This window comes from Ranitomeya imitator, chromosome 3 (assembly GCF_032444005.1).
Source record: "Ranitomeya imitator isolate aRanImi1 chromosome 3, aRanImi1.pri, whole genome shotgun sequence".
NCBI lineage: Eukaryota > Metazoa > Chordata > Amphibia > Anura > Dendrobatidae > Ranitomeya > Ranitomeya imitator.
The window spans coordinates 160350366-160364772 of record NC_091284.1 but is presented as its reverse complement, the minus strand read 5'-3'; positions in this window follow the sequence as shown (position 1 = coordinate 160364772).

Below are 14407 nucleotides of genomic sequence, written 5' to 3'. Positions count from 1 at the left end.
AACTTTGCATCAGCAGACACATTAGGGGATGCTCATGCTTATTATGGCGTTGTCTGCACTAACCAGCCGTGTGCATTCCTCAAAACACTGAAGGACTTGACACATGTCTTGTATCTTCGACCACTGCACACCTGACAACTCCATGTCTGCCATCCTACTGCCTGCCTGTGTATGTGTATCCTCCCACAAAAACATAACAGCCCGCCTCTGTTCGCACAGTCTCTGAAGCATGTGCAGTGTTGAGTTCCACCTTGTTGCAACGTCTATGATTAGGCGATGCTGGGGAAGGTTCAAAGACCGCTGATAGGTCTGCATACGGCTGGAGTGTACAGGCGAACGTCGGATATGTGAGCAAAGTCCACGCACTTTGTGGAGCAGGTCGGAGAACCCAGGATAAGTTTTCAATAAGCACTGCACCACCAGGTTTAAGGTGTGAGCCAGGCAAGGAATGTGTTTCAGTTGGGAAAGGGAGATGGCAGCCATGAAATTCCTTCCGTTATCACTCACTACCTTGCCTGCCTCAAGATCTACTGTGCCCAGCCACGACTGCGTTTCTTGCTGCAGGAACTCGGACAGAACTTCCGCGGTGTGTCTGTTGTCGCCCAAACACTTCATAGCCAATACAGCCTGCTGACGCTTGCCAGTAGCTGGGCCATAATGGGACAACTGGTGTGCAACAGTGACAGCTGCCGATGGAGTGGTTGGGCGACTGCGGTCTGTGGAAGAGCTCTCGCTTCTGCAGGAGGACGAGGAGGAGGAGGGGGTGCGAACGCCTACAGCCAACTGTTTCCTAGACCGTGGGCTAGGCACAACTGTCCCGAAATTGATGTCCCCTGTGGACCCTGCATCCACCACATTCACCCAGTGTGCCGTGATGGACACGTAACGTCCCTGGCCATGCCTACTGGTCCATGCATCTGTAGTCAGGTGCACCTTTGTACTCACAGATTGCCTGAGTGCATGGACGATGCGCTGTTTAACATGCTGGTGCAGGGCTGGGATGGCTTTTCTCGAAAAAAGTGTCGACTGGGTAGCTCGTAGCGTGGTTCAGCGTACTCCATCAAGGCTTTGAAAGCTTCGCTTTAACCTAACCGGTAGGGCATCATCTCTAACGAGATTAGTTTAGCTATGTGGGCGTTAAAACCCTGTGTACGCGGATGCGAGGATAAGTACTTCCTTTTTCTAACCAGAGTCTCATGTAGGGTGAGCTGGACTGGAGAGCTTGAGATTGTGGAACTAGCGGGTGTGCCGGTGGACATGGCAGACTGAGAGACGGTTGGAGACGGTTTTGTTTCCGCCGGTGCCCTAGATGCAGTATTTCCTCCTACAAAACTGGTGATGACCTGACCCTGACTGCTTTGGGCTGGCAAAGAAACCTGCACAGATACTGCCGGTGGTGCGGAAAATGGTGGCCTTACAGTGACGGAAGGGATGTTGCGTTGCTGACTAGCTTCATTGGCCGAGGGTGCTACAACCTTAAGGGACGTTTGGTAGTTAGTCCAGGCTTGCAAATGCATGGTGGTTAAATGTCTATGCATGCAACTTGTATTGAGACTTTTCAGATTCTGACCTCTGCTTAAGCTAGTTGAACATTTTTGACAGATGACTTTGCGCTGATCAATTGGATGTTGTTTAAAAAAATGCCAGACTGCACTCTTCCTAGCATCGGATCCCTTTTCAGGAATTGCAGACTGAGCTTTAACCGGATGGCCACGCTGTCCTCCAACAGGTTTTGGCTTTGCCACGCGTTTTGGGCCAGATACGGGCCCGGCACATGGAACCTGTTGCGATCTTGATGCCTGCTGCGGCCCCTCCTCCACCTCCGCTTCAGAACTACTGCCGCCTGCACCCTGTTCCCCCAATGGCTGCCAATCGGGGTCAACAACTGGGTCATCTATAACCTCCTCTTCTAGCTCGTGTGCAACTTCGTCTGTGTCACCGTGTAGGTCGGTGGTATAGCGTTCGTGACGGGGCAACATAGTCTCATCAGGGTCTGATTGTGGATCAGTACGCTGAGAGGGCAATGTTGTGGTCTGAGTCAAAGGACCAGCATAGTAGTCTGGCTGTGGCTGTGCATCAGTGCACTCCATGTCAGAATCTACTTGTAATGGGCATGGCCTGTTAACTGTTTCACTTTCTAAGCCAGGGACGGTATGTGTAAAGAGCTCCATGGAGTAACCCGTTTTGTCGCCTGCTCCATCCTTCTCTCTTGTTGTTGTTTTTGCTGAAGAGGTCAAGGAAGCGACTTGTCCCTGACCGTGAACATCCACAAACGACGCGCTGTTTTTACATTTACCAGTTTCAGAAGAGGAGGCAAAAGAGCTAGAGGCTGAGTCAGCAAGGTAAGCCAAAACTTGCTGTTGCTGCTCCGGCTTTAAAAGCGGTTTTCCTACTCCCAGAAAAGAGAGCGTTCGAGGCCTTGTGTAGCCAGACGACGAACCTGGCTCCACAGCTCCAGACTTAGGTGGAATATTTTTTTTCCCACGACCACCTGATGCTCCACTACCACTACCATCATTACCAGCTGACAATGAACGCCCACGGCCATGACCTCTTCCACCAGACTTCCTCATTGTTTTAAAAACTTAACCAAAGTAACTTTATTTGTTGCTGTCAAACTACTTACACGGTGAGCTATAACTTCAGTATGATTTCGATATCCATTTACAGGTTGGTGAGACCGCAAGGAAAATCAGGCACAATGTTACACACTCTGTTTTCTGTGGCACCAAATCAGAGAGATGCCACACACGCAGGACTGTCACTCAAGCACAAATGTCAATATTAATCTCCCACAGTATTTTTTTTTTTCAGGGAGAATTTAGAAACAAAATAAAATAAAATGATTTTTTCAGGAAGAATTTAGAAACCAAATAAAATAAAATGATTTTTTCCGGGAGAATTTAGAAACCAAATTAAAAAAAATAGCCTTTCTATGGCCCAGTGCCCACTATTTGAGAGAGAGATGGCACACCCAGGAGTCAAGACTGGCACACAAGCAGAAAGGGCAATATTAATCTCCCACTGAATTTTTTTTTCAGGGAGACTTTAGAAACAAAATAAAATAAAATTATTTTTTCAGGAAGAATTTAGAAACCAAATAAAATAAAATGATTTTTTCCGGGAGAATTTAGAAACCAAATAAAAAAAAATAGCTTTTCTATGGCCCAGTGCCCACTATTTGAGAGAGAGAGATGGCACACCCAGGAGTCAATACTGGCACACAAGCAGAAAGGGCAATATTAATCTCCCACTGATTTTTTTTTTTTCAGGGAGACTTTAGAAACAAAATAAAATAAAATGATTTTTTCAGGAAGAATTTAGAAACCAAATAAAATAAAATGATTTTTTCCGGGAGAATTTAGAAACCAAAAAAAAAAAAAAAAGCCTTTCTATGGCCCAGTGCCCACTATTTGAGAGAGAGAGATGGCACACCCAGGAGTCAAGACTGGCACACAAGCAGAAAGGGCAATATTAATCTCCCACTGATTTTTTTTTTTTCAGGGAGACTTTAGAAACAAAATAAAATAAAATGATTTTTCCAGGAAGAATTTAGAAACCAAATAAAATAAACTGATTTTTTCCGGGAGAATTTAGAAACCAAATTAAAAAAAATAGCCTTTCTATGGCCCAGTGCCTACTATTTGAGAGAGAGAGATGGCACACCCAGGAGTCAAGACTGGCACACAAGCAGAAAGGGCAATATTAATCTCCCACTGATTTTTTTTTTTCAGGGAGACTTTAGAAACAAAATAAAATAAAATGATTTTTTCAGGAAGAATTTAGAAACCAAATAAAATAAAATGATTTTTTCAGGGAGAATTTAGAAACCAAATAAAAAAAAAATAGGCTTTCTATGGCCCACTGAGTGAGAAATGGCACACACAGGAGTCAGGAGTGGCACACAAGCCCAGAGGCCAATATTTATCTCCCACTGATTGATTTTTTGATTTTTACAGGTAGAATTTAGAAACCAAATCAACCAAAAAAATAAATAGGCTTTCTATGGCCCACTGAGTGAGAGATGGCACACACAGGAGTCAGGAGTGGCACACAAGCCCAGAGGCCAATATTTATCTCCCACTGATTGATTTATTGATTTTTACAGGTAGAATTTAGAAACCAAATCAACCAAAAAAATAAATAGGCTTTCTATGGCCCACTGAGTGAGAGATGGCACACACAGGAGTCAGGAGTGGCACACAAGCCCAGAGGCCAATATTTATCTCCCACTGATTGATTTATTGATTTTTACAGGTAGAATTTAGAAACCAAATCTACCAAAAAAATAAATAGGCTTTCTATGGCCCACTGAGTGAGAGATGGCACACACAGGAGTCAGGAGTGGCACACAAGCCCAGAGGCCAATATTTATCTCCCACTGATTGATTTATTGATTTTTACAGGTAGAATTTAGAAACCAAATCAACCAAAAAAATAAATAGGCTTTCTATGGCCCACTGAGTGAGAGATGGCACACACAGGAGTCAGGAGTGGCACACAAGCCCAGAGGCCAATATTTATCTCCCACTGATTGATTTTTTTATTTTTTCAGGTAGAATTTAGAAACCAAATCAACCAAAAAAATAAATAGGCTTTCTATGGCCCACTGAGTGAGAGATGGCACACACAGGAGTCAGGAGTGGCACACAAGCCCAGAGGCCAATATTTATCTCCCACTGATTGATTTATTGATTTTTACAGGTAGAGTTTAGAAACCAAATCAACCAAAAAAACAAATAGGCTTTCTATGGCCCACTGAGTGAGAGATGGCACACACAGGAGTCAGGAGTGGCACACAAGCCCAGAGGCCAATATTTATCTCCCACTGATTGATTTTTTGATTTTTTCAGGTAGAATTTAGAAACCAAATCAACCAAAAAAATAAATAGGCTTTCTATGGCCCACTGAGTGAGAGATGGCATACACAGGAGTCAGGAGTGGCACACAAGCCCAGAGGCCAATATTTATCTCCCACTGATTGATTTATTGATTTTTACAGGTAGAATTTAGAAACCAAATCAACAAAAAAATAAATAGGCTTTCTATGGCCCACTGAGTGAGAGATGGCACACACAGGAGTCAGGAGTGGCACACAAGCCCAGAGGCCAATATTTATCTCCCACTGATTGATTTATTGATTTTTACAGGTAGAATTTAGAAACCAAATCAACAAAAAATAAATAAATAGGCTTTCTATGGCCCACTATGTGAGAGATGGCACACACAGGGATGGCACTCTAGCAGAAATGCCTATCTTAATCTCCCACAAAAAAAAAAAAAAAAACAGGGACTGTCCTACAATTACTATCTCCCTGCAGTAATCTCAGCCAGGTATGGCAGGCAGCAATAAGGAGTGGACTGATGCACAAATTAAATAAAAAGTGTGGACAAACAAAAAAGATAGTTGTGCAGAAAGGAAGGAACAAGAGGATTTGTGCTTTGAAAAAAGCAGTTGGTTTGCACAGCGGCATACACACAGAAATGCAGCTATCAGGGAGCCTTCTAGGGCAGCCCAATGAGCTACAGCGCTGAGGAAAAAAAATGTAGCTTCCACTGTCCCTGCAAACAAAAGGTGGTGTTGGACAGTGGAAATCGCTACAGCACAAGCGGTTTGGTGGTTAATGGACCCTGCCTAACGCTATCCCTGCTTCTGACGAAGCGGCAGCAACCTCTCCCTACGCTCAGATCAGCAGCAGTAAGATGGCAGTCGGCGGGAACGCCCCTTTATAGCCCCTGTGACGCCGCAGACAGCAAGCCAATCACTGCAATGCCCTTCTCTAAGATGGTGGGGACCAGGACCTATGTCATCACGCTGCCCACACTCTGCGTCCACCTTCATTGGCTGAGAAATGGCGCTTTTAGCGTCATTGAAACGCGACTTTGGCGCGAAAGTTGCGTACCGCATGGCCGACCCCACACAGGGGTCGGATCGGGTTTCATGAAACCCGACTTTGCCAAAAGTCGGCGACTTTTGAAAATGAACGACCCGTTTCGCTCAACCCTAGTGGCTACATTCTAAATTCCCGATCAATACGTAATTAGAACATGGCAATACCTGGAAAAAACTCACCTAAACATGGGAAGAAAATTAGAAATTTCATGCACACAATGTCCTTGGTTGGACTTAACTCCATCACAACAATTGATATAAATTTATGTTATAGTCCCATAGAGGGACCAAGTAAAACAGTAAAGAAAAGTAAAAAAAAAAAATTGTAAAAATATTTTTTAAAAAGTAGATAAAAATATTAACCCTTTCATTCCCATACTGTACATCCAGCTTAGGAAGGGATTCCCGACCTAGGACGTATGGATACATCCTGGCAATCATGCGGACACAGGAGCTGTGTCAGCATGATCATCACCAGAAGCTCAGCTTACATAATGGCTGAGGCCAGGCTCTCACAACCAGGAGCAGTGCCTGCAGTGCTTCCCCCATTAACCTCCTAAATTCCACCAGCAATATTGATCATTTAGGTGACTTTGAAAGGGAGGGGGCTCCCTCTCCCAACCGATAGACACCCCTGTGACATTATTGCAAGTGCTTGACTGTTGCCATGGCAACCCAAGGTTGGACGACATCTGACAAGCCTAAGAGGTTTGTGTCAGTGCAGCACTGTCAGGAATAGAGCATCGCAATGCTTGTGCATTGCAATGCATTATACTTGGTCCCATAGAGGGACTAAGTAAGAAAATAAAAAACAAAATTGTAAAAAAGAACATTTTAAAAAAAATCACAAAATAATAAAAAGAAAAAAATATTGTAGCTATCTATCAATACATATTTTTATGTAACCCCCCCATCAAACTAAACAAAAAAAGTACACATATTTGGTGTCGTTGCATCCAGAACGCGCTGACCTATAAAATTGTCATACTTGCTAACCTCTTGAAAAGAGATCATAAAATAAAAATGAGTCAAAAAAACGATGCTTTTTCATCAGACAACCAAACAAAAAATGGAATAAAACAACAACAGCAAAAAATTTGAATTGCTGGTTTTTGTTCATCCTGCCTCATAAAAATCGAAATAGAAAGTGATCAAAATATATTATGTGACTGAAAATGGTACCAATAAAAACATCGACTTGTCTGTCAAAAAACAGGTCCTCACATGATTCTGTCGGCAGAAATATAGAAAATTATAGCTTTAAAATATGGCGATGTTAAAACTTGTCTTTGCAAAAAAAAAAAAAAAAACATTTTATCGCTGTAAGTGCACCAACCTGAAGAATAAAGTTGTCTAATCATTTATACTGCATGAAGAACGGCGTAAAGAATACATAAATAAAACTAATTCTTGATCTACTATTGATTTGTTCATTCTGCCTCCCAAAGATCGGAGTAAGGCTTGGCGCACTTTTATCCTGTTAACTGTGCTGAGTGCTTACATTGATATTTCTGTGTAAATGTCTGAAATATGTGATTCAGAAGGAACCCCTAGAAGAAGAATTTCTATAATGAGGCAAATGGTGGCACTGTGGACACGGTCTGACCTATAATCCGGCTGTGTCCATCATTTTAGTGTGCATAAAGTGCGGTCGGCCAGAGTTTTGTGCACTTCTGAAAAGAACAACACTGAATAGAGGCCAGACAGAGTCCAGAGTATCTCTGCTGCCTCATTACAGTGATTGAATCTGTGGAGCGTGTAATCTGAAGGACATGGTGTCCGCTGTCTATTCTATCCGATTTTGCGCTCCAACAGTCAATTGGCATTCCATCCCTTCTAAGCTCTGCCGTGCACCTAAAAAGTAGTTTTCCACTATATATGGTGTACTCAGAAGGAATTGCACAACAAATTGTATGGTCTATTTCTCCTGTTACCCTTGTAAAATTGCAAAATTTGAGGCTAAATGAACATGTTTGTGGGAAATAATGTTAATTTTGTCCTTTCACTTTGCTTTAATTGCTGTGAAGCTCTTAAAGGGTTAACAAACTTCATGAATGTGTCTTTGAGCACTTTCAGGAGTGCAGTTTTGAAATTGGTATCACTTGTTTTTTTTTTGCTATCTTAAAGGAACCTCAAATTCACTTCAAACGTGATGTGGTCCCAATAAAGCAATAAAAATTGCTTATAACCCTTATAACTTCCTGATGTAAAGTAGACATATGGGAAATGTTATTTATACATTTTTGTACAACCTAACTAACTGGTTTAAGGGTACCTGGTTTAAGGGTATACAATTTGACAAAATTCCAATATTTTTTCAGATAATCACAAACAAATTCGACTTAAGTTTACCACTAACATAAAGTAAAATATGTCACGAAAAAATATTCTCAGAATAATTGGGATTCATTGAAGAAATCCAAAGTTATTACCACAAAAAGTTACAGAATTGTAACATTTGGCCTGGTCAGAAAGGTGAAAGGCGAAGGGGTTAAACGTCATTTGCTCAATCCAGCAAGAAGTGCTGCACCATCTCAAAAACACTAAAGTAAATAAAGCAATCATTCCAAATGACATACACCTCAGAATTGTACAAGAAGTACAATGATAGACAGACCATTATTAAAAATTTTAAAGGGATTTTCCCATCACCAAGGTCCTTTCCTATTATGTAATAGGTGTAATAATAATATTGGAAAATATTTTGTATTTAAATGTAGTATAGCGCTTCTGATTCGCTATGTCACTTACCCCATGTACAGGGCATTGCAGTAGCTAAGTTAACCATGGTTAACTAGCTGTCACTATATGAGTGGTCTTGGGCCGAAAAATGGCCAATAAAGTTTATCGTAGATAAATGAAAGGTCAATTGGGCAGAGATAAGAAAATGTACAATTATGTCCTAAGTAGTAAAATACAAGGTAATAGTGGTGATGATAAAGACTTTTGGTGTATTAGTGGACAGGACACTGAACTTTAGCGACCAAGGCATTTGCTACCAAACCATATAAAATCAAGAAATGTTTAACTTTTTTTCGCCTCTAAACAAGTCACTAGTCAGGGCATACTTAAAATACTGTTTACAATTTTTGTCCACAGTGTAAATGAAGCTAAACAAGAGCAGATACAGAGAACAATCAAATTATATTAAGGGAATGTGTAGTTCATTCTGTTTGGAATTACAATGTTTAAATATATGAATAGACAAGATAAAGATCTTTCTTATGATATCTTCTACACTTTGGACTGCAAAAATGGATAAGGATAATTCTGTATATCAACATGAATGACAATTCTTTTTTGTAAGAGCAGTGAGACCATTAAACTCTCTGTAGCACCATGTCTTAATGGTTTGTTCATTGAATAAATTCAAAGAGGACTTAGATGCCTTTCTTGAAAAATATAATGGTAATATAATGGTTTTTAAATATTTGTTCTTGGAGATGTGACATTGATCCAGGAAAATAGTCTGAGTGCCATATGTGAAGTTGAGAAGTAGCATTGGTCAATTATCATCTGCCTCATGGGGCTTTTGCCTTCCTCTACATCAACATGTATATTGAACTTGTATAGTCATTCAAGCTTAACACTATGAAACAATAAAAATATATTGTCCATGCAGTGTTTTAAGAATTAACTGCGTATTTTATTAGTTAGTACTACACAAATAGTACTGCAAAAAGAAGCAGTAAGAGTGTGTATTATGGATTCAGTTTCCACTATGGTTTTCATGATTGATAGTTTCAATTGTGTTACAGAAGATTTTATTGAAAACATATAAGGATTTGTGTCAATGAAACCTGTATCAAAGCAGCACATGCATAATCTGTTTTAGTGGATTTTACACTTCCTCCCACGGTAATCTTTTTTAAAAATATAGAATAAATGGTGATTAAGGAGGCACTCCCATCTTAAAATGTTATGGCATATTGATGGAATATCTTGTAATATTATGATAAGGGGCCATCTCACTACTGAGAGCTTTTAAAATTAAGAGAATGAAGGGACTTACATCTCTTCGGTTTACAGTGGTTACGGAAAGTATTCAGGCCCCTTTAAATTTTTCACTGTTTCATTGCAGCCATTTGTTAAATTCAAAAAAGTTCATTTTTTTCTCATTAATGTACACTCTGCACCCCATCTTGACTGAAAAAAACAGAAATGTAGACATTTTTACAAATTTGTTAGCAAAGAAAAACTGAAATATCACATGGTCATAAGTATTCAGACCCTTTGCTCAGTATTGAGTAGAAGCACCTAGTACAGCCATGGGTCTTCTAGGGAATGATGCATCACGTTTTTCACACCTGGATTTGGGGATCCTCTGCCATACTTCCTTGCAGATCCTTTCCTGTTCCGTCAGGTAGGATGGTGAATGTTGGTGGACAGCCATTTTCAGGTCTCTCCAGAGATGCTCAATTGGGTTTAGGTCAGGGCTCTGGTTGGGCCAGTCAAGAATGGTCACAGAGTTGCTCTGAAGCCACTCCTTTGTTATTTTAGCTTTGTGCTTAGGGTCATTGTCTTGTTGGAAGGTGAACCTTTGGCTAAGTCTGAGGTCCAGAGCACTCTGGAAGAGGCTGTCATCCAGGATATCTTTGTAGTTGGTCACATTCATGTTTCCTTCAATGACCACTAGTCCCTGTAGCTGAAAAACACCCCCATAGCATGATGCTGCCACCACGTTTCACTGTTGGGATTGTATTGGGCAGGTGATGAGCAGTGCCTGGTTTTCTCCACACATACCGCTTAGAATAATCAACAAAAAGGTCTATCTTCGTCTCATCAGACCAGATAATCTTATTTCTCATAGTTTGGGAGTACTTCATTTGCAATATTAAAAAGTAGCTCCATGCAATGAGTGATTCCATAATTTTTCCTCTATACTTGGTTAAAAAAGTAACCATTACTGACTACCATATTTTTTGTTCTTGATTTCTTTTAGTGTTTCTTAAAGCCAGAAAGTTGTCATTTGAAATGACTTTAGTTTTATGCCATGTTTGTGATCTGCTTTTTTTCTACAAAATTAAACAACTGAATGAACATCCTCCATGGCCAGTGATTCCATTATTTTTGCCAGGGTTTGTATATAGTTGTGAGCTGATATTAATAGCCTGGGAAGCTCCATGGATATTACCCCTTCCCAGGCTATAAACATCTGCCCCCAGCCATCAGGTTTACCTTTGCTGACTCAACAAAATTATGCAGGACCCCACGCCATTTTTTCCTGAAACATAATCTTTAAATAATTAAATATATGTACAGTAAGCTGCATATGCATTTTACTAATTGTATATGTCACTGACATCTGAATATCTGTATATCTATTTGTATACACTGTGTGAAATCCATCTATTCTAACCTGTCAGCTCCTGCTGTGGTTTTCCAGTACACATCTTTTCTTAGATAGATAGATAGATAGATGTAATATATTTACATATATATGTGTGTCACATCTCATCACATCACATCTATACAGTATATCTATCTATTCTATGTGCATATATCTATTCTTTCTAACGTATTATGTTGCGATTTTACTGTATGCGGCAGATGAATTGCCGTCTTGTCATCTATCTGTTTGCTGGGTCCATTAGAAACATATTTGGCTTTCCTATTGACTTTAATTGGATCTGTTATTTGGTACGAATACACTAATATTAGAAAGCATTGGTGCCGATTTGCCCAAATACGAATATTTCACTATTCGCTCATCACTAGCGATCACCTATCCTGTAAAGCCCATAGATCGGTGATAACTGGTATTAACAAAATAACCCCTTTAATGTAAACTACCATAATTGTACATCTCAGCTATGGTGGCGAACAGTAGATGTGCAGGAGCCGCCTGTGTTTTACAGTCGATGATCCACTATAACGGGGATAACGGCTTACAGATATTTGCATATAGCTGTATGGTGGGCCCCTAGATTCAATTCCCCCTGTGGACTCCAGACACCCCAGTCCGACCATGGTTACTACACAGTGTAGGAAGCTGTGGTGTTCCAGCTCTGAATACTAAGAATGTCCAGCCATGACGACTGCTAATGACTCATCAGAAAGAAAATCCAGAGTCAGATCTCTATCAGACTGAGATTGGTAACCTACACTAAGGATAGGTCATAAATATGGTAGTTCTGGATAATGCCTTTAAAGTGGTTTATCATGAAATATTGCAAATGTCTTGTAAAATCAAGCAACATTCCAGTTTACCTTTTATTAAAAAGGTTTCATTCAAGAACAGGGAATTTTATTTGTATAGTTTAGATCCTTTTGCTAGGTTACCAGCTACTGCTGCAGTCTAGCAGAGAGGTAGCCGGTCTCCTATGTAAGGAGCACAGTGCTTGCAAGGGCTTAGCTATATAGCTTTCAAGTGTTGCTCTGAAACTGTGTTCCTCCAATGCTGCAGAGGATAAGCTACTTCACATAGCAAATTTTCACCAGCGGTACAGCGAGGCTTCTGGACGTTTGCAACTCAAGACAGAAAGCAGGAAGCCAAGTTGTCTGAAGATAGAAGAAAAGACAACCCTTTTAAGAACGTGTCTGGATATTTCAAAATTTGGGGGTCAAAAAAGGAAAGGGCACATCACTTAAAAATGCACTTCTCTAGAACCCTATGAGAATCAAATAGCATAGACCTCACTGATTTGGGGCCTAAATGAAAAATCTGTAACAGGACCCTCATAAACCAAGTGATATCTTCTTATACATCAATTTGTGACAAAACATGTGTTAATAAGGCACATTACAAGCATTGCAAAGAAATATTTTAGCCAAATTAAGCTTTTCCCAGTGATAACAGCTGATCCCAACAGCTGATCCTAGGTGGTCTTCGTGGGACAACCCCTTTCATTTTCCAATCTGAACTGGGAAATGTCAGCTAGAATCTGATTACTTGCTAAAGGCAATACCTTTAACTACCTTTCTTATGAGACTTATTGTACGTTATATATTTAATTCCATTTTATATAATACAACTAAAGCTGAATCTGTGAACGGCAAATATTTTATTCTGTCAACAATATTGCCTTTCACTGAGTAGTAGATGACATTTAGAACTGCAAATATTGTGGCTGGTACATAGAGAAGAGGATTATTAGGTTAAACCATCCAGTATCACCTGAATATGCACAGTATTTGTCATGTCATGTACAATCTATGCAAATGATTTCTTTTTTCATAAACACAAGGGATAGAAGCTTTAAAGGAGAAGATAAAGTATAAACTGTAATTATGCATAGAAATCTGAAAGTACAAAACAAAATTCTCAACTACTGTATATATAGTATCACAGAGTTAGGCTGTGTTCAGATCCACGGAAAAGCAAAAAAAAAAAGTCATCAAGGAGGTTTTCCCAGTTTTCTATACAAATGATAAAAAAATTAAAATTTGAATTGTAAAATACATTTATTTATTCAGTACTGAGTATGAGTGCCACATGCACTTACACACCTTGGCATGATACTAATGAGATTATTAATGGCAGTCTAAGAAATTTTTTTCCACACTAAATGCACTTGGGCAGGCAAATCATAAAAATCGGCTGCTGGCAGCTCCATTTGCAATTTCTAACCAACGATGTACCAGATGTGCTCGATGGGAGACGAGTCTGGAGATGCTGCAGGTCATGGTAGTATGTTTAGGCCCTGTTTGCACAGAAGAACAAGCAACATTGTCATGCTGAAAAATGCCTCCTAGAACATATCAGAGAAGTATCACTGATTCTAACACCAAATCAATGTAATGTTGAGCTGTTTGTGTAGCTGTAGTGGGGAATGGCTTCTGTACATTGTGACACGGCACACCATAATCCCATCGGTGTGACAATCCCTGGTAAAAGTCTCTTCATTGACCTCACACTACAGCTCTCAAAGGCTATCATGGTGCAGAGCAACATGGCAATGAAGGCTGGAATGGAGACTTATTGTCACGATCCATGTTTGGATCTGTGGCAGATCTGGTTTCCCTCAGATTTAAACCTTTTTTCCTATTCTGGTCATTGGGGGTTAATGCAGTTTTCTCCCCCCCGGTGGCCGCTGGTGTTATTGCATTGCATTGCTGCTGGGTCAGCTGATGTTTGTGACCACTTTCACCATCCTTTATAAGGTCATCTGGTGCATCAGCTGGCTGTTGGTTATACAGTTCCTTTCAGGTGACCAACCTCGCAGTATCAGCTCCCTGGTGTCAGCCAAGTCTGGTGTTTGGAGTTCAGTTGCTGTACTATCTTTGTTGTGGAGTTTGCAGCGGCGTGCACAAACTAAGTTCTGAGTTTTGTTACTTTGTAGTTTGTGCATTCACCTTTTGGTATCGTGTTCCCCTCACTCTCATATTGTCTATTCCTGTTTATTTGCTTTGTGGTGCTGTTTACACTGTTCACCTTCTGGGGTGGGGGTTGGGGGTTTAGTTCAGGGTTTAACAGGAGACAGGGACAGGTCGGTGACTTGGGCCTCCCTACCTTTAAGGGTACCCCCAAGTTAAGGACAGACAGGGCTTCCCCTAGCCTGAGGGGCAGTTCAG